This window comes from Mugil cephalus, chromosome 18 (genome assembly GCF_022458985.1).
Source record: "Mugil cephalus isolate CIBA_MC_2020 chromosome 18, CIBA_Mcephalus_1.1, whole genome shotgun sequence".
Taxonomy (NCBI): Eukaryota; Metazoa; Chordata; class Actinopteri; order Mugiliformes; family Mugilidae; genus Mugil; species Mugil cephalus.
Window position 1 is genome coordinate 22,323,053 of NC_061787.1, and position 17,797 is coordinate 22,340,849.

Consider the following 17,797-nt stretch of genomic DNA (forward strand, 5'->3'; position numbering starts at 1 on the left):
GGCTTGGCAGAATCAGTGGGGAAAGAAGACCCTGTTGGGGTTGAGGTCGTAGAGGAGATGGAGGAGGGGGGCTTAAAGAAGCTAGCTGGGGAGAAGAGGCGTAGTGCTGGTGATGGTGATGCCAAAATCAAGTCAAGGAGGAAGACTTTAGAACAGGCTGCAGACAAACAGCCAATCTCTAACAGTAGTGATAGTGATGCAAACATGTCAGACTATAGTTTTGTGATGTTTCACTATCACAGACACCAGAAGGAGGGAAAATATACCCAGTCGCTAGTTTTAAGATGTTTTTACAACAGAAAAAGGGTTTCAGAGGGATTACAATTGAACAATACTTTCCTGACCCAAGAGCTTTTCTTTTTCTCTGCCAGACAACACATAAGGCAGAAGGACATGTCTGGTTTAACTGACCAATACATTTGGTTTAACTGACCAAGAAACTTCAGAAAATAATGAGAAAAGTTAGAGACAACTTATGAATACATTAATGGAAATGGATAGACATTCTCAAACCTTAGTGTTTTTTACCCTTTTTTTTTTTTACTGTTTTAGGCACATCTTTTATCCTCTCTTTTATCATGGACACTTTTAAAGTTGTGTCTTTAAACTTAAACGGTGCTAGAAAAACTGAAAAAAGAGCTGTTCTGTATGAAATGGTCAGGATGAAAAAGATAGATGTCCTGTTACTCCAAGAGACCCACAGTGATGAGAACAGAGAACAACAAAGCTGACTGGCATAGTGAGTGAAGAGGGGACGCCATTTTATGTAACTGTAACTCACGCAGTGCAGGGGTTGGGTTTCTCCTCTCCACACCTTTTAAGCCGAAGTATATAGAAGTTGAGGATAAATGGATAGATAGATAGATAGATAGATAGATAGATAGATAGATAGATAGATAGATAGATAGATAGATAGATAGATAGATAGATAGATAGATAGATCGATGGATGGATCGATGATTGATTGATTGATTACTTTATTTATCCCCGAAGGGAAATTAGGTTGTCACAGCAGTCTGGTATTTGGGTACAATAAAATACAATAGAATAAAATACTGAGGTATAAAAATAAAGGCAAAGGTAAAAACACAGAATAGGACAAGGACACTTAAAAAACACAAGATACATAGGTGGATAAGCATGTTGTTCAGAGGAGATGTCTTTTATTGAGGGCCGGGTTTGAGAGTGTTACTGTTGTTTTTATTAACATCTATGCTCCTAACAGCGGTGCAGAGAGAGTCAGATGTTTTTAATTCTATTAGTGAAAAGGTGAGAGACTGTGACTCATCTGATTATGTGTTTTTAGTGGGTGATTGAACTGCACAGAGAATGCGGCACTAGACCGCAACCATGCAGAGCCGTGCTATAGAAATCCCAGCAGGCTTTAAAGCAGCTGATCTCTTCCCATGGTCTGGTGGATGTATGGAGGAGGATGCACACAGGCTCCAGGCAGTACTCATGGTCCCACTTTTATGAAAGTAGCGTCTCTTTAGCGCTCCCTAACTGCCCAGGAACTGCATGTAGCGCTTCAGGGAATGCAGTGCCACCACGCCCCAGGCATTGACAGGCTTTCAACAGACTTCTACAAAGCTTACTGGTACATCATTGCCCAAGACCTATTGGATGTAGAAGCCTAAGCACTGGGTCTCTCCCTACGTCCTGCAGGAGGGCAGTAATCACCCTCCTGCCGAAGAAAGGAAACCTGCAGGACCTGGATGGTCTGGTTTTACCTGGTTTTAAGAAAAATGTGATTTTATCTGCGTATGCTGGCGATGTGTTGGTTTTAGTTAAACATCAAGGAGATGTAGACGCCTTAGTCAGACTAACAGACAAATTCTCTGCTCTCTCCTCCACCAAAGTGAACTGGGCCAAGCGTGAGGGCCTAGCAGCCAGTGGCTGAAGGAAAATCTCCCTCTGCTCCCACAGAACCTAACATGGAAGGCAGATGGTTTTAAATACCTGGGGGTTTTCTTAGGAAACGGAATGTATGAGAAAAATAACTGGGAAACCTGACTGAAAAAGTAGAGCTTAAGCTAGCAAAGTGGAACTGGCTCCATGACCAAATGTCCTACAGAGGCAGAGTGCTAGTCTTAAACAACTTAGTAGCCTCTCTGTTGTGGCACCGACTAGCCGGTCTGGACCCCCCATCTGGTCTGCTTGTCCAGATTCAGACCAAAATGGTTATTTTTTTCTGGAACAATTTTCATTAGGTGCCACAATCTGTATTGTTTTTACCTAGGGAGGAGGGGGGCCAGGGCCTTGTCCAGGGCCAGTGGGATGGCCACATTCAGGGTGCAGTATGCTCTGAGGTACCTGACTGGACATCCTGAGCTTGTGCGGAGGGAGGTGGCTAATTGTATATTTGGGCGCCTGGTTGCTGTTGTGTTTTTAACAGATTTTAAAGTTTTAAAGTTACAGGGGTTGCCACAGTTCTTTCAGAGCGTTTTTAAATCCTGTGCACTGTTCAACTGGCACCATGCCTGGACTCAAGGGGGCGCTGCTTGACACAAACACAGTGACCCTTAAACATGTGGTGGACATGACAGGGCTGGACTTCTCCGATATCCGGTCAACTTGTGCTCTGCTGAGGCTGCAGCCCACCAGGACGGTGCACAGGACCCTGGACCTGTGGAGGCGGAGGCTGTCCCCAGCAGAGCAGAGACTACTGAAGAACTATGTTGAAGGACAGCTGCAGCCTGACCCCACAGACCCCTTACCTGGCCTCACCTTCAGCCAGGATCTGGCGGACTGCAGTGTTCCCCTGCTGATAACCACGTCGCTGAACCTCCATGGTGCCAACAAAAAGAATGTGTACAAATGTTGTGTAAAAACCATCAACAGGCAGAGGCTGTCCAACAAACCCAGCAGTAAGTGGACGGGGGGGTTGGCAAGACATCCGTCCAGTGGATGACATTATACAAACCACCAATAAAGAAAAGGACAGTTGACCTCCAGTGGAGGCTGTTGCACGGAGTAATCGCTTGCAATGCCTTTTTATCTGTATCAGAAACTTTTTATCATGTTTTTACAAAGCGCAGAAGACTCACTGCGTTCTTTGCTTTTTTTAACAAATGTTTTTAATTGTGTTAGCACTGTTTTCTCACTGTCCCTTTTTATCGCAGTCGTCCCACACTGTGCAGCGAAGAAATACAAGTGCCAGCTTTTAAACTTTTTAATCAGTTAGGCAAAACTAGCGATATATCTCACAAGAAGAGACAAAGCACAAGGCAAGACACATCTGGACACAGAGGTTATATGGAAATACAATGTCAGAGCCAGAATAAAACTTGAATTTACCTTCTACAAGACTACAGGAAATATGGACAACTTTCTGCAGCTCTGGGGACAAGACCAGATCTTATGCTGAGTGACTCAGGGAGTGCTACAAATGGAGGACTGTTTAGCCATCTGAGGATGAATAGTTTTTATTTTCTTGCAAATAAAGTCTTTTCAAAAAATCTTCTTCTTCTTCTTCTTCTCCTCCTTCTCCTCTTTCTCCTCCTTCTCCTTCTCCTTTTTCTTCTTCTTCTTCTTCTTCTTCTTCTTCTTCTTCTTCTGAGCCTCCTGCCTCGATCCAGGCCCAGGCCCCTGCTTCCACGTTCCCTGTCAAACCACACATCCCTGTGAGTAAGGGGAAGAGGTGTCAGGTCTGTCCCCCCAAGAACAACTGTAAAACGCACAACCTCTGCTGCGGCTGCGAGAAGTACATATGCAGAGGCTGTGCGCTCCTGTACTGCACTGCATATGCCAACTCCTGCTCATCCTCGGAGCGTGAGTCAGTTTGACCTGGTGCAAGAGGACACTGGGTGTATACGGAATGCAAAGGGCGACAGGAGGGTTAAACCAACCTTTTTGTCAATTAGTTAAAATTACTTTTTAAATGTTGACTTAATCCACAAAATCCTTTTTATTTCTTTGCAAAATGTAGAAAAAGATCTTCACGTCTCCCTGTAAATGGGTCTCATTCATATGAGCTACAGCACTTTTCTGGATTAAAACATTTTTCCACAGCTTTGTACCTTCTTCTTTTAGAGTTTATTTTCCTTTCTTCAAGTCAGTTGGAGACGTGTGTCATTTTAGTTAGTATGAAATGAATAATCTCTCTCAGTAGGGGTCTGATAACTGTCCAAGCTTCTTCTTGCTTTAGAGCCTAAACATCATCTGTCCAAATCTTCTAAAGCTTTTTTTCATCTAAAATTCAGAGGGAAACACAATGCAACTTCAAACCCTTTGAGATGCACTTCTAAATTTCTCAAGAAATATCCATAACGTTGCTGGTAAATTTCCCACATTGGAATGTGACAGCAAAATAATTGCTTTCTCTAATTTGTCCACTGTTTTAGAAAGAGAAGTGAGAAGAGAGAAGGCAACACTGAGACACGGGACACTTGTTCCTTACTTGTCGTTACTTATAAATGGTAATGGTAAATGGTCTGCTCTAATACAGCGTTTTGTACCTACCCAAAGGTACTCAAAGCACTTTTACAGTCAGAGACACATCCACCCATTCGCTCACACAAGCACACACACCATGCCAGTTGCACTGGGAAAGCAAACTGGGGGTTCAGTGCTTTTCCAAGGACACTTTGGCATATGGCACACTCGGAGGATGGACAATTCGCTCTACCTACTGAGCCATAGCCGCCCATTGTATTACTGGTCTGGCTCGCTTGAGATCAAATTGGGCTGTACGTATGTGGACCCAGAACTAAAATGAGTTTGATACCCCTGCCCTAGACCCATCCTGTGTGCTGACAAAATCTGTGTTGACATAACTCATCAGGGTTATATTCCAACACTTGTTAAAGCTCCTCCAAACCCACAGCAGACATTCTTCAGCTACAACATCCACTTAAATCTGATTTATGCAACACAGCAGAGCAATTATATAGATCACCAACAATTAATGCGTCAACCCAGATGAGATCCAGTGAATTAATAAGCATAAACACTAATATGCAGGGAGGTGATTGATTATTCAAAACAAATGAATCGAATCTAGTCCATTAAAGGTACTTCAGAAATTCCTTTTTGTCATTTAATTCCTATGCCATCCATCCATGCTGTACGATTAATAAGATCCAGAATTGTCCCTTAAACTTGAACCTGTACTCAACAGCAGTATGGATAGTGTGCTGCATGCAGTAGATAACCATTACAGTTCTGCATCACTGCCAGACAGACTGAGCTTCACTGAAGGGAGTAGTCTGCAAAAGGAAAGTGGCTTAGAGTTGAGTGGATGAGACCAGGAAGGCACAGTTTCCTGAGGACCCTCAATAGAAAAGGTAGCATGCAGACAATGTCTGTCAGACATAAATAAAGAAAAAGACTTTAGACTGTAGACTAAAATAAAAAAAGGGATTTTCAATTTAAAAAGCAACAAACAAGTAAATGTTACTTTGGTCCTTTAATCTAGGAAACAAAATAAGAAAGAGAAACCAGAAAGTAAAGCACTCACCGATTTGTAGCTCTCTACTATAAACTACATTACTAGAAAGATAATTAAGTCTAGCGTAATTAAGTTTTCCATCAAGTGGCATCAAGGTTCATGTGTGTGGTCAGTTGTTTATCTTAAGAATTTCATCTCAGTAATAATAGTAATGATAATTTTATAATGCAGATAGAACCATTATTTTACATTTTGAAAATTTTGTGTGCAACAAATAAAGATGAATATACATTTATAAAACACAGTACTACAATACTATGCATGCAATATCATGGTCACTGCAGGATCTGCCAAGCTTGCATAGTCTGGAGAGAGCTGCTCAGGACAGTAAGTTTCTCCTGCTCTCTTTTCTCTCCCATGTTTCTACCCAGCTGGCCTTAGCAGATGAGCTGGGTTTCTGCTCAATAATTCTTCGTGTTCAAAGGCAGTTTTTACCTTGCCACTGTCATCTTCAGGCTTTCTCTGGAGGTTTCAGTCCATTTTTTTAAAGCATCTGAGACAATTTGTATTGTTACAAATTGTCTATATAAATAAAACTGAACTGAATTCATCATCCAAAACTCTTCCCAAATCTACAATCATATTAAAATTTAGTTTAACTTTAGCAAACTCAGACAGCCAGATGGTATTGCAAATTTTGATTTGGACATTTGAGAAAACATGACTCAATTATCAGCGTGCTGCTAACAATTGTTGTTTAATTATAATGTACTGGTATGAAAATATTTGTTAGATTACATAACAGGAGCTGAAATTAGTGATATCACTCAGCTAAATGCCCAACTCATGACACCAAACAGGAAACTATGAACCAGTAGTCTTAAGCAGCAAGATAATAAAGTGGAAATCAGTCATTGGCATTGGAGATAAATTTGACAGAGGAGGGCAGGACATTATTAAAAAAAACTCCAGTAACTCATATGTGTTCACTTGGAAGCCAATGGCAAAGTAGCTGAGTAGCAAGCCATGGCGAAGTTGATCAATAATAAGCAAATAATAAAAAGCAAAGTAACAAGAGATAGTCGTTGTTTTAATAAAATAAGTCAGGGTTGTGTAGGAGGGTGGTACACCCAAGTGCAGGACAAACGACGAGGACAGAAGTTCAAACAAAACATATTAACTAACAAAAGGCGCTGCACAGAAAAAGAGAAAAAACTAAAATCAAAAAAATCATTGAAAAACATGGGACACGACATGGAAACCTGGATCTAACATTAAACGACACAATAAGGAACAAACGGAACGGCAGGGCTATGTATACATAAAAGGGCTCAGGACTCAAGACACAGGTGAGACACATGAAGATAATCAACATAGGTGAGACCAATAAGGAATCAACACCACAAGGAAACATGACAAGAAATCAAGTATTTGACGAAATAAAACAGGAAATACAAAACACGATACGAACAGACATCAAGACAGAAACACAAAGAGGCACGAAAACAGGAAGCTACGAAACAAACAAAATAAAACAGGAAACTTAAAAACCATGATCACGAAACAAAACACAGAACCAACAAAAAAAATAAAAAGTTATTTCCCGGTTGTTATGTTAAAAAAAAAATGAATGAATGAAATCTGTCTTGCAGAATAAAAAATATCGTACTTTGGTGCATGAAGAAATAAAACCTGTCCTGAAACATTACGGGAGAAAGCTAAACCAATAATATCCTGTATTTATCACAGCATCATCCTTCTGTCTCGCTCTCTGTGTGTGTGTCCCCCAGGCGGTCTACTGAAAGCGTTGCAGGAGTAAGATTTACAGTCTACACATTATCAGGGAGATAAGTCCCCCACTACCAAAATTATGCATCGAGATTCCCACATTTGGGGAAATTCGCAGGGGTCAGCACGACCTGAGTGCAATGGCGGAGCCTCAGCCCTGGTGTGAACGCCTTCTTGAACATGGTATCTCCCCTGCCAGGTAAGTATGATGGCACATCGCAGGCGGGAGTCTGTCCCTGACACACCGTGCAGACTGATGGTGCTGACAATCTACGCCTTAGCAAAGCCAGGTCATACAGGTGCGTGTAGCCATCTGCTACCTGCATGTTGTCCGGAACTCCGGTCGGTTTGTATTCCGTATTTGAACGAGATGAAGATGCGAGTCTAGGTCTCAAATTGTGTGATAGTGGTTATTTACTGGTGAGGAGGTAGACAATAAGAATGGCATCTTTTGTTTCCATTGGCTGGATAATCAGGGTAACCGGCCAAGAAACTCTGTGTAAAGATACAGCCCTGAAGAAGTCCTACGAGGCGACGCATCCGGCTTCTCTTCCAGAGTCAGCCGAGCCGTTCTTGTTTGTTGACACGTGTAAGAGTGCACCGCTCCCAGAGGTACTGCAATACCAGGTCGATTGCGTGGAAGTGGAGAGTGCAAGCCCTTGCTCCATCTCCCAAACCCAAAATCAACTTAATATATGGTCCTCGATAGAGGACGTATCAGATTTTAAACTGATAAGAACAGATAATTACACTTGATCTTAGCCAAAAGGCCGAGAAGCGATACTCGCAAAGGCTTGGACAAATGTGTCCCGTCCCACACCCTCACTCTCACTCGTGTTTGGTCCCAGAACGTCAGCAGGGATATGTGCGCGGGAAAGCTAAACCAATATATCCTGTTTTTATCCAGTCATCCTTCTGTCTCGCTCTGTGTTGTGTCCCCCAGGCGTCTACTGAAAGCGTTGCAGGAGTAAGATTTACAGTCTACACATTATCAGGGGAGATAAGTCCCCCACTACCAGAAAATATCAGTCGAGATTCCCACAATTTGGGGAATTCGCAGGGGTCAGCACGACCTGGAGTGCAAATGGCGAGCCTCACCCTGGGTGAACCACCTTCTTGATCACAGTATCTCCCCTGCCAGGTAAGTATGAGTGGCACAAGTCGCAGCGGGGAGTCTGTCCCTGACACACCGTGCAGACGATGGTGCTGACAATCTACGCCTTAGCAAAGCCAGGTCCTACAGTGCCTGTAGCCATCTGCTACACTGCTGTTGTCCGGAACTCCGGTCGGTTTCTATTCCGTATTTGAACGAGATGAAGATGGCGAGTCTAGGTCTCAAATTGTGTCATAGGTGGTTGTTTACTGTGAGGAGTTAGACAATAAAGATATGGCATACTTTGTTTCCATTTGGCTGGATAATCAGTGTAACCGGCCAAGAAACTCTGTGTAAAGATACAGCCACTGAAGAAGTCCTACAAGGCGAGCGCATCCGCTTCTCTTCCAGAGTCAGCCAAGTTGTACGCAGAGCTTACCAAGCCGTTCTTGTTTGTTGCACGTGTTAGATGAGTGCACCGCTCCCGGAGTACTGCAATACCAGGTCGATGCGTGGAGTGGAGAGAGCAAGCCCTTGCTCCATCTCCCAAACCAAAAATCAACTTAAATATGGCCTCGGAATAGAGACGTATCAATATTAAACTGATAAGAACAGATTTTTCATTAAAATTATTTATTATACAAAATGCTTTGAGTCATCAGTTCACATCACACATTGCATTCTTTTTAGTTAAGATAACATAAATATGTTTTTAAAACATTTTGTGTATATTCTCTTTTGTTCAGGAGCGGAGTGAGTCCTTAAGTAAGTCTACTCATTTCGCTCCCCGAAACAGGAGGTCTCTCGGTATCCTGTCCTGGTGCACAGAGGAAATCCCCACCCTTTGCTCCTTCCCACCTTCCACTTCCGGAGGGCCAGGCCGCCGCTGCTCTGGACCTTTTCCCGTGTGACTCTGGCTCCTTCTTCCGAATAGGCACAGAGGCGATTCTTCTTTGTGGCTGTGTCCTTGGCTTGCCGCCTGCAGCACCGGCAGCTTTGGCCGTGCTGCGCCATCCGATCACAGCCACGGGGGGGATCTGCGTGTGCCTTCTTACAGCAAGTTTCTGGAGGTCCATATGCGTCTTTGATGGCGCTAGGGCGAGCCACTGCTTGGCAAACTCTTCTTTACTCTGTGATTATTGTCATGAGCTCACCCCATACAGCACCAGCTGGCTGTAAGGACCTCCTTCTGGCAAGTACGGGAAATTTAAGGAGCCAGCCATTGCCCACAGGTCTTCGGCAGCGCTGCACTCCCAGAGCAAGTGCCTCACCGTCTCAGGTGCGCCACAACCAGGTCGGGGGCAGGTTATAAAAGGAAGGCAGGAATAAAAGCATATGCAGGTGGTAGGTTAAAAGACACAGGTGTTCTTAAGTCTTTGGGTATAATTTTCAGTCTTCTGAGGTAGGTCCCCATCCAGAATTTTGTCATCGCTGCTGTCTTGAGATTCCTGGATGGGTCTGTGCATTGCAATATGGAGTGAAGTGTATCTGCTTCCAAGAAAAAGACGAAAGTTCAGGTACTACCCTTGCCTCCTTTTTCCTTTTGTTTCTTCATTTGGTGTCTCCTCAGTCTTTCCATTTATGATCCCCATATAAGTAAAAAATGGCCCGATCTAGATTTAAAAGCACATTTCTAGGCGGGGTAAAAACAGAACTGATTAGTAAAAGTAAGGTAAAATCACAGCTTTTAATGATTAAAACCTTCCCTATCTATCGTCAGTCCTCTAAGTCCCCAAAATCCTAGTCTTTGTCTAACTTTCCCTACACGTCTGTCCAATTTGCATTCCCTCCTCCCTCCCTGTCAAATTTTTATACCCAATATTTTTGGTTTTCCTGTGTCTGAGTCACATCGAGTCCTGTTTTCTCTGTCTGCGTCCATGGTCCGTAAAAATTGTGCTTGAGTTTTGTCTCTGTTTGCAGTCTTGAGCCCTGAGGCTTGTCCAAACCAGTCTGTTCAAGTCTAGAGTCCTGTTCACAGATAAAAGGTCAGTGCATAAAATGTTTATGTCGTCCATGTACAACATGCACTTGGTGTGAGTCCCCCGCTTCCCGAATTCCCACTCCATTGATTCTTTGTCCCTTCTCAAGATCTGTGCCAATGGTCTATACAAACACACAGAGGAGGGCAGTAACGACAGCCCTGACGGACACCGCAGTTAATATCGACTGCTTTTGATAGTTTTTTTTCTCCTTTTTTTTTTTTAAAAGTTTTAAATTTAATCTTTTTAAGGTTTTTCCCTTTCAAATTCCTTTTTTCTTTTTTTTTGGGAGTTCCCCTTAAACTTCAGAAAAGGTCTTAAACTTAAAAAACCAAGCAGGTTTTTAAATAAATTAAATTTTTAAATTTCATTTTAAATTGGTTCCCTCTTAAAAAAATTTTTTTTTTTAAAATTCAGGTAAATTTTGTTAAAATTTCTGTTCCTTAATTAACTTTTTTTTTTTTTTTAAACCGTTTATTTTTTATAGTTTTTTAAAATTGTTTAATTGGGGTTTAATCTTTAGGTTTTTTTTCTTTTTTTTCTTTAATTTTTTTTTTTTTTTAAATTAATTTTTTTATTGGATTTAATTTTAATTTTTTTTTTAATTTTTATTTCTATTAAAATTAAATTATTTTTATTTTTATTTTGTTTTTTTATTTTTTTTTTTTTTTTTTGTACTTTTTTTTTTTTTTTTTTAATTTTTAAATTAAATTTTTTTTTTGGATTTTAATTTTTTTTTTTTTTTTTTTTTTATATTTTTTTTGGGGAAAAATTATTTTGGGTTTTTTTTGTTGAAAGTGAGTTAATTTAGTAGTGTGGTATTAAAAAATGTTTATAGATGTTTTTTTTTTTAAATTTATAAAAGGTTTTTTTTGTTAAAGTTTTTTTTGTAATTTAAAATTTTTTTATTTTTATTTTTTTTTTAAAAAAATTTTTTTTATTTTTTTTTTTTTTTTATTTTTTTAATAAATTAAATAATTTAATTTTTTTTTAATGGTGTTTAAATTTTTTTTTTTTTTTTTTAAAATAATATTTAAGGGTTTTTATGTAAAAAATAATTTAAAGGTTTTTCCCCTTTTTTTTTTCCCAAATGTTTTTTTTGTTAATTTTATTTTTTTTATTTAATTGAATTTTTTATTTTTTTTTTTGTTTTTTTTTTTTTTATTGTTTTAAAAAAGTTGATTTTATAAAATTTTTTAAAATTTAATTTATATTTGCTTAATTTCGAATTTATTTCTTTTTGGTTAAAAAATTTTGTTTTTAAAAAATTGTTTTTAAAAGATTTTTGGGTTTTTTTTTAAAAATTTTAAAATTTTTTAATTTTTTTATTTTTTATTAAATAGTGAAGGGTTTATTTTGTTATGGGGTTTTTTTTTTTAAATGTTTTATTTTGTTTTTCGGGTTATTGTGAAAATTTAAAAAATTTTGGGGTAATTTGGGGAAATTTTTAGTTTAAAATTTTGGGGTTTTTTTTTTTATTTTTTTAAAAGGGTTTAAAAATTTATGAATTTTGAAGGTTGGGGTGGGGGGGTTTTTTTTTTTTTGTTGTGTGGGTTTGTAAAAATTGTTGGTTTGTTGTTGGGGTTGAAATTTTTTTTTTTTTTTTAAATGAGGGTTTTGTGGGGGTTGAAATTTGGGTGGGGTTTTTGGTTTTTTAAATTTTTTTAAATTTTATTTTTCCCTTTTTTTAAATTTTTTTTTTTTTTTTTAGTAGTTTTTTTTTTGTTTTTAATTTGGATTTTTTTTTTTTTTTTTTAAATAATTTTTGTATTGTACCCCTTTTTTTAAATTTAAAAGTTTTTTTATAATTTTTATTTTTATTGTTTTGGGTTCCTGTATTTATATTTTTATTTATTTTATTTTGGGAAAAATTTATGGGTTGTTTGCCTTAAGTGGTTAATTTTTTATTAAATTGATTTTTCCTTTATGATTATATTAAATTAATTTTTAAAAGGGTGATTTTTTTTATTTTTTTTAAAATTAAAATTTTTTTGTTATTATATAATTTTTAATTAAAAAGGAATATTTAAATTAATTTAAAAAGTAATTTAATTAAAGTGAAATATTTTACCAAAGTTGTTAAGTGGAAGTAAAATAATTAGGTTTAGTAAATAAAGTTTTGTTTTAAATTTTTTAAAATTTTAAAATTAAATTTAGGTTTTAATATTAGAGAAAAAATGTGTTTCTTGGGGGAAAAAAATGGAATTGGGGCATTAAAATTTTTGTTAATAAAAAATAAAAAAATGTTTTTTAAAAAATGGATTAAAAATAAAATAAATTAGTAAAATTAATTTTTTTTTGTGAAAATAAGAAATGAATTAAATTAATTAAGCTGAAACTGTAATAACCCTAAAAAAAATTTTTTTTTTTAAAAATTGGGCCCTAAAATTCAAAAATACTTCACATTAGAGCATCCATTTTAAACCAAAAGGCCAGAATTATACAAAGCAAAAAAAAGATGTAAAAACCCCATTATTTTAAAACCCAAAAAAATTTAAATTTTAAAATTTAAAAAAAACCAAATTTTATCACAATTCTTCTTTAAAAATCGAAAGGGTTAAAAAAAATTTACAAAGTTCAGATAAGTTTAAACCTAAAATACATAAGGGAAAAAAATTCCCCCAAAAAAGCACGGATTCCACTTTTGGGAAAAAAAGGGAGCAAGGGAAGCAAGGGACTTTTGGGAACCCCTTTTTAAAAAAATTTTTTCAAAAAATGACAAAAAAACAAATTGACAAAAAAGCAACAAAAAAACCCTCAAAAAAAAAAAAAGGGCTTAGTTTTTGTTTTTCCCCGGGTGCGTTCTAACAATTTACGGATGAGATGGCGAGCCATAGTTTTCAAGTTCCTTGGTTGTTTTGAGGAGTGACATTTTTGGCGTGCTTTGTTTTTGGGGATATGGTAAGGCCATAATCTGTTAAGACCCCCTTTTTGGGCCCTTTCGGGGGTCCGCTTTTTTTCAAATAAAAGGTTTTTTTTTTTGGGGTTTGGAGGTTCCCGCTTTATCGGGTTCTTTTGGGGTTTTTTAAAACCTTGTCCACCCCAAACAAAAATTGTTGGGGTAAAGGGTTTTTTTGATTTGAAAGAAGTATATTTTTTAGAAATTTCCGTACTGAAAGGTTGTATTTGTTTCCCCCAAACCCCCCCTTTTCATGGCTCGTTTTGTGGTCCCGTCGTTGGTATTTTTCGGGAAATCCCTAATTAATTTGTTGTTTTTTTTCATTCTTTTTTTCTTTTTGTTTCGCTTTTTTTGGTAAAATTTTAAATTTACTACCCTATAGGGCCCGTTCCCTTCCAAATTAATTCTTTTTTTTTGTTTTTTTGGATTTAAATTGGGGGTTTGGGGCCCCTTTTTTTTAAATTATCTTGGTTTGATGGCCTCGGGGTGTACCTTACACTTTTCCTTTGTAATCCATAAGAAGGTTTCTTTTTTACCCTGTCCTGTTTTTTCCAAAATTTCTTTTTATTCCAAATTTAACTAAAATCTTATTCTTTTTTTTTTTGGTTGTTATGGTGGGTACTAAATTTTTTTTCCTTTTGGGTAACCCCCCCAAAACTTTTAATCCACTGGGGGCCCGGGAAACCGCTTTCCCACCGTTTGGGTGTTTGACAGTGAGGGGGGCCCGTTGGGGGCAAGGGGTCGCTGGAGGGGAGAAAATTTGCCATCTCCCAAAAAATCCTTAATTTCTTGGTTTTTTAATTTTTAAATTGTATAACGATTAATTTTTTAGCCAGCCAAATTTTTAAAGGTTTTTTTTTTTCTCCCCCCCCTTTTTCATGGGTTTGGTAAAATTTTTGGTTATTTTTGAAAAAACCCTATTCCTGTTTTTTTCCCCTAACCTTTTTCTTTTCTTTGTGTGTAGGTTCCTGGGTTAAATAGTATTGTAAATATCGGGGGTTTTTGTCCCCCATCCAAAAATTTATAATTCAATTCCCATAGGGGAAATTTCGGGTCAAACTACCTGATAATGGCGAGTGCCTGTATCCGCTTTAATTTTCCCCCCAAATTATAAATTGGACAATCGCAGGGGGATTTCCGAAAACTAACTAATTTTTTACAATTCCTTTTTCCGCATTTTAGTGTGTACCACTTTAATTCAATGTTAATTTAATTAACTAATTTTTTTTTTTTTTTTTATTTCATAAAATTATTTATTGTAAAAATTTTTATTCATTCATCACACTTTATTCTTTTAGTTAAATAATTTTTATAAAATTTTTTTATTTTTTTTTGGGGAGGGTTTTTATATTCAACTAAATTTATCCCAAAATCCTTTATCTAACCTGTCAAAGGAAACCCCACCCTGTTACCCCCTTTATTCCATTTTTTTTTTTAAATTTTTTAAATTCTTTCATTAAAAAAAGGTATTTTATTTGTTACTTTTTTCCCCTTGAAAAATTTTAGCCTTTTGCAGAATATAAAACCCTTTTACTCTGAAACCTTCAAACCAAATTTTTGGAGTCCAAACGTCATTATCTTCAAAGGGGCCCCTTGCTGGAAAACTTTTTACTTGAATTTTAATATCACACCATACAACTTTGGGGGTTAAACTCCTTGCTGCAAAACGAAAAAATTTAAGTACAGCCATAAAAAAATTTCGGAAGGTTCCAAAAAGTTCACGCCAACCCAAAAAACAGTGGGCAGGGGGTTAAAAATCCCAATGAATACCTTTTAAAGCACCATATAACCCCCCCCAAAAAAAAAAAAAGGTTTTTACATCCAAAAGGCTATCCAGCCACCCAGGGAAAAAGGTTTTAAACAAAAGAAAAGGCAATTTAAAAAAAAAAACAACCCATTAAAAAAAAACATTAAAAAAATAAGGTGAGAAAAACAATTTTATTTTGGAAAAAAAAGAGAACCCACAAATTTTCAACCGCTTTAAATCTATTTTAAAAAAAAAAGGAGTAATACCTTTCCAAAAAAATAAATCCTTCCTTTATTTTTTTTATAGTTTAAAATCAAAAATTTTTTTCCCAAAGAAGAAAAAAAGGCCCGAAAAAAAAAGAAAAAACCCATTTAGTAAAAAAACTTAGTAAAAAAAAAAACATAAATAAAAAACCCTTTAACCTTAAGAAAAAAACTATTTAAAATACAATCCACAATTTTTAAAATCCCTTAACCCTTCAAATTTTAAAAAAATAATTATTAATAACAAACTACTTTTAAAAAGGGTTTAAAATTTTTAAAATTTTTATCAGCCAATTTCCCAAAAAATTTAATAATCCTTACAAAAAAAAAGGAAAGAATTTCCAAAAAAAATGGAAAAAAACCCCCCGAAATCCACCATTGATTTCCAACCCAAATTTCCCAAGATCTGCCAAATTTCCAATCAAACCACATAGAGAGGGCAGATAACGGACAGCCCTGACGGACACCGCAGTTAATATCGACTGCTTTTGAAAAGATGCCCATTAACTAGAAATCTGCTGCTAATCCCCCGGTACAACAGTCCCACCCACGTTATAAACCTCTCTGGGAAGCCCATTTTTTGCAGTAACCCTAAAAAGGTACTGGTGGCGAGATTCGATCAAAGGCTTTCTCAAAGTCTAAATTTAGGACTACTAGCCGAAGTTTCTGTCTCTCGCGTAACAGATGGTGTCTCGGATCAGTACCAGGCCGTCTGTGATCCTCCTCCCCGGTATGGCACAGACTTGATCCGGGTGAATCAAGTCCTCTAAAACCATGCTCATCCGTGTTGCTAAAAGTTTGCTAAAAAGTTTACAGTCAGAGTTTAAGAGCGTGATTGGTCTCCAGTTCTTCAGGTCCGTTTTTGTCTTTGTCTTTGTGGAGGAGTGTTCACTGCCCCTACTCTAAAACTGTCAGGTAAAAGGTCCAGCCGTTCAAAGTCTTTAAAAACAACAAGCAGGTCAGGTACTAAAATGTCCCAGAACGTTTGATAAAATTCACAGGGAAGTCCGTCAGGGCCTGGGGACTTCCCTCTCTTAAAACTCAAGATAGCCTTGTTTAACTCTTCAAGGGTAAAATCTTGGGTTAAAATCACACTGTCTGTAACTGTCCGGTCAATAAAATCTAAAACTTCAGTCATTATATCATTCTCAACAGCTTTTTCCTTGTATAGATTTTCATAGAAATTGATGACAACCTGCTGGGCCCCATCTGAAGTGCTTGCCAGGCTACCATCCGCCGCTCGTACTTTTTTCTCCTTCTTCTATTTCTTGTTCTTTACTTTGAAGAATAATTCCTTTACTTTGGATTTCTGCCAAATTTGACATTTCTGTTTTCACTTGCTTTATTTCATCATTAAAATTGAACCCATGTTTATTTAATTCAAAATACCGTTGAAGTCGTTTTTGCAGTCCCATCATGCATCTGTTTTCTTTGTACTTTTTTCTTTTCCCTGCTCGTCTAAAAAAAGTCTGGGTCCTCCCTTTAACCATTTCCCACCAGTGTGCTCGTGAGTTGTATAAGTCCTGAAGGTCTGCCACTCTCTATATTGCTCCCTATACCGACTAACTATGTCTTTGTCTTCTAGGAGGGAGCAATTGAGTTTCCACAGACCTCTTCCTGGTGTCGCACCCAAAGTGAGTGATAATGTGCAAGATAGCATGTGGTGATCAGAAAAGAAGACAGGTGTTAATGTAGCATCCGTGGGTGCACAGTCCCTGGTGAACAAATAATCTATGCGAGAGGCTCTGGCGCCGTCACCACTGAACCAGGTGAAGCCCTCCTCTCTTGGATGCATGATTTTAAAACAGTCCTGTAGTTTAAAAACGTCACACATCGTCTTTAATAAAACCGACGTCTTGTCCGTTTTAGAATCGTCTCCTGCTCCTCTTCTATCCCCTTTGCTTAAAATGCAGTTAAAATCACCCCCTAAAATCAATGGTTTTGGACCCAGCATGTGGGACTGCAAGTCTTCCAAAAGGTCATACCTGTCATTTCTTTCATTAAAACCATAAATATTAAGAAGGTTAAAATCCTGTCCCATAAAAATCAAATGTGCTAAAAGCGCCCTACCGTCTTTCACCGCCGTGCTGCCCTTCACCAGAATGTGAGGATTGTTGATTAAAATGGCCACTCCATCATTTCTGTTGTAATTTGACCCGCTCCATATTGATTTCCCTGACCATATGCCCTCCCATTGTGTGTAGTGTTTAAAAAACGGTATGCAACATTCCTGTAATAAAAACACATCTGACTTAAAAGAACTAAGAAATGATAAAACACTGTGCTCTAACTCTCGACTTTACACTTCTCACATTTATGGTTGAGAAGGTAATTGCCATGAGTATTGTTAAAATGAACAGGTTTGACATTTTTAAAAGACTAAAATGTTATGACGAGTGGTTTTGAACTAAAACACAGTGTTAGTTAATTTCTTGTGAATGGAGCTCCTCCTTCACTTCCACAGACTGAGAGTGAAGTGGTTAAGCCCCATTCCCCCGTCGACGTCTAGGTGGGGGCCGTTGCTGCAATGTTGCGTTTAGCTTTGTGTCTTTCGGGGTTGATTGTAGAGCAATATTTAAAAAAGAGACCTCATTGGGTGAATCGGAGGGGAAGATTCTTGACCCACCAGAAGAATCTTC

At 37.6% G+C, this 17,797-nt stretch overlaps 3 non-coding genes and 1 pseudogene across 3 annotated transcripts; all 4 read right to left on the minus strand.

Moving 5' to 3' along the window:
• Window positions 1-7,230: 7,230 nt before the first annotated feature.
• LOC124996080 lies at window positions 7,231-7,384 on the minus strand (annotated as a pseudogene).
• A 383-nt stretch (window positions 7,385-7,767) lies between these two features.
• Window positions 7,768-7,959, minus strand: LOC124996089. Its single transcript, XR_007110806.1, has one exon. It is a non-coding gene; the product is annotated as a U2 spliceosomal RNA (small nuclear RNA).
• A 210-nt stretch (window positions 7,960-8,169) lies between these two features.
• On the minus strand, window positions 8,170-8,326 carry LOC124996078. Its single transcript, XR_007110798.1, has one exon. It is a non-coding gene; the product is annotated as a U1 spliceosomal RNA (small nuclear RNA).
• A 412-nt stretch (window positions 8,327-8,738) lies between these two features.
• On the minus strand, window positions 8,739-8,922 carry LOC124996091. The gene has a single exon (XR_007110808.1). It is a non-coding gene; the product is annotated as a U2 spliceosomal RNA (small nuclear RNA).
• Between the last annotated feature and the right edge of the window lie 8,875 nt (window positions 8,923-17,797).